At 38.3% G+C, this 3,080-nt stretch overlaps 1 pseudogene; it reads left to right on the top strand.

The window, feature by feature from the left end:
* The first annotated feature begins 1,874 nt into the window (after positions 1-1,874).
* Positions 1,875-3,074, top strand: LOC143614065 (uncharacterized protein At4g06744-like; annotated as a pseudogene).
* Positions 3,075-3,080: the final 6 nt, after the last annotated feature.

Below are 3,080 nucleotides of genomic sequence, written 5' to 3'. Positions count from 1 at the left end.
ACTAAAACATACACACAATGTTCCACGTAAAAGGAATCACCTGACATGAAGGAGAAACACTAAAACTTAAAATCAAGACGAATAGACGATCCACGAAGCATAAATTGCCAAATATGCTATATATGTACAACTCACTAGAGATGGGCATACAAACCGGTTAACCAAACCGAAAACTGAAACGTAACCGAACTGGTTTGAACCTGATTTTACAAAAACTGGTTTTAAGAAGCTGTAAACCACCGGGTTAGGACCGGTTTGGAGTTTTTATGTGTAGTCGGGTTAAACCCGACTGTTTGGAACCGGTTTGATGAAAACCGCTTTAACATGGTTAAAAAACAGTTTTGGAGATGTAATGGCGCCGCTAACTTAATATACATTAATGTGTATGGGTGTAATACTATAATTTCCAACACAATCATTTAAGGCTCAACAATATGCCTTAAATATGGCTTATCACTATCAATTCCATTTTCTGTATATTTGATTGAATAGGAAAATATGTTTGGGAAACCGGTTACCATAATAAACTCACAGCCAGTAACATTTAAGTACTTAATTGTGCACCTACAAGGAAATAGTCAAACTTGGATAAGTTAAGTCTTTATTTTTATTTTTTTTTAATTCAAACAAGAAAAACCGGTTTAGAATCTATTTAAACAAAACCGGTTTGCAACCAACCCAGGCCAATTCAACCGGTTTCTAGTTTTCAATGCTTTAAACCGGTTCAGGTTCTAACCAGTTTTGACTGAATACTTTCGGTTTAACCCGAAACAAGAAAATGGTAGGAAATACTTGTTGGCAAATATGTTTTGTGTAAGTACTAAGTAGGTATCACATAACGTTACATGCTACATTATCTACAAACTGAAATTACATTTTGTAAATCACCTGATGTATACCGTAACGCGTGTGCGTCGCAACATGCTGATTCAAAAGCTCGTTCATAGTTATATACAGTGTTTTAAAAACCGGTTCGTACCGGCCGGTTGAACCGGCAATACCGGATTTCGCATACTAGGCCGGTATTTTTGGACGGTTTGCTAGAACATCAAACCGGCGGTTTTTTCTAAAATACCGGTTTAAAACCGGTAAACCGGTTATAAGTCCAAGAGATTTTTGATATTATGCGGCCCATATTTTCTAAAAATTCATTTTAACCTAGCGATTAACATCGAAATGAGTAAAGTTTTGGCTTATTTTTTTGAAAATCAAGTGTTTTTGTATTATTTTTTATTACGGAATAACTTTTAGATTATATTTTTATTCAAAATCATATACTTTTGGGTTATTTTTTTAATGAAAGTTGCATTTATATGAAAATGCAAGGTAAACTATTCAACCCGGTTGAACCTTCCGATACAAACCGATTCAACCGGTTGTACCATTTTTTAGCCCAATCCGATATGAGTAAAAAACCGATTTTTAAAACATTGGTTATATTGGAAAAATACAATAAGGGAACCCTATATACAAGAAGTATAACACCTTTGTCGTTTCACTTAAGAGTTGGAGAATATTTATTTTATATTATTTTGTTTATATTATTTCTCATGCTCATACAAAGTCTTCATTCTAATTATTGAAGGGATTTCTACGTTGAATCCATCTAAAATAGACAAAGTTCACACGGCTTCAAATAATTTATTGTGACTATGGAGAAAGAAAAGGAAAGTTTAACCACTATTTGTATGTTTAAGTTATTAAACAAACCAAATACACATTTAAATACCAAAAATGACCACAAATTGTTTTGTAACAATTATATTTATTTAGAAAACATACCACTAGTGGGACAAAGGTTACATCTATATTATTATGTCCGTGACTCTCTTGATCTTTACAAAACACATTACTGATTTTCTTCACTCCACTTTCTAGCTTTAACAAAAAATATGGCTGGTGGTCATACCCTTTTATTCTTCATCTTGATCACACATAACTTCGCCGTAAATGGCAAACAGGTTTCTCGGACAGATCGAGAAACCATAGAGATAATTATCGGTGGGGGCGGAGGTTCCCCTCCGTCACCACCAGATTATCAAAATTGTCCCCCTCCACCTCCCCCTCCGTGCCCACCACCACCAAAACCAAAACCACCGTCACCTCCACCGCCATCAGACTTTAAGAGCCCGCGGTTAGCCCTAGTCTACCCTGTCATTCAAGCCTTCAAATTAAAAGTCAAACACGATCCCCTAGGAATCACTAAAACATGGACAGGCAAAAACATCTGCCAAGACTATAAAGGATTCGTGTGCGACACGGTTCCTGATAAAAACCAAAAAGCACTCGCAGGAGTCAAGTTCAACAACTTTAACTTCGGCGGCCCCGACCTAACCATCAACGACTTCATAACCGGCCTACCCGACATCGTTTTCTTCCACGCAAACTCCAACAACTTCACCGGCACCATCCCGACCAATATCAACAGCCTTCGATACTTCTACGAGCTCGACCTCAGCAACAACCAATTCTCGGGCAACTTCCCGTACCAAGTCCTCCGCGCCAACAAGTTATTATTCCTCGATTTACGGTTCAACAAGTTCGCGGGCGTAGTCCCACCCGAAGTCTTCCTTCTCAAACTCGACTTATTGTTTATTAACGACAATCACTTCATTCAAAAGTTACCCGAAAATATTGGCAACACGACCGCGCTATACTTAACACTCGCTAACAACAAATTCATTGGCGGGATCCCCGCGAGTATTGGACAAGCTTCCAATACTCTACTCGAGGTTCTCTTCTTAAACAATCAATTAACCGGTTGTTTACCATACGAAATTGGGCTTTTAAAGAAAGCTACCGTGTTCGATGTAGGAACAAATTGCTTAACCGGCCCGATCCCGCATTCGTTTCAGTGTTTAAAGAGAATGGAGATTCTTAACTTGAAAAACAATAAGTTCTACGGCGAGGTGCCGGAGGCGGTGTGTGGGCTACCCCGCGCTATCGAATTTTACGCTTTCGAATAATTATTTTACGCAGGTTGGTCCGCAGTGTCGGAAACTGATCAAGAATGGGGTTTTAAATGTGGATATGAACTGCATTTTGGATCTTCCGAACCAAAGATCGCGGGCCGAGTGTGA

This window comes from Bidens hawaiensis, unplaced genomic scaffold (genome assembly GCF_021521415.1).
Source record: "Bidens hawaiensis isolate Kalapana, Puna unplaced genomic scaffold, B.hawaiensis_p1.1 tig00038964_1, whole genome shotgun sequence".
NCBI lineage: Eukaryota > Viridiplantae > Streptophyta > Magnoliopsida > Asterales > Asteraceae > Bidens > Bidens hawaiensis.
Note: the sequence above shows the minus strand (reverse complement) of the source record. Positions and strands in the feature narration are given on the sequence as shown.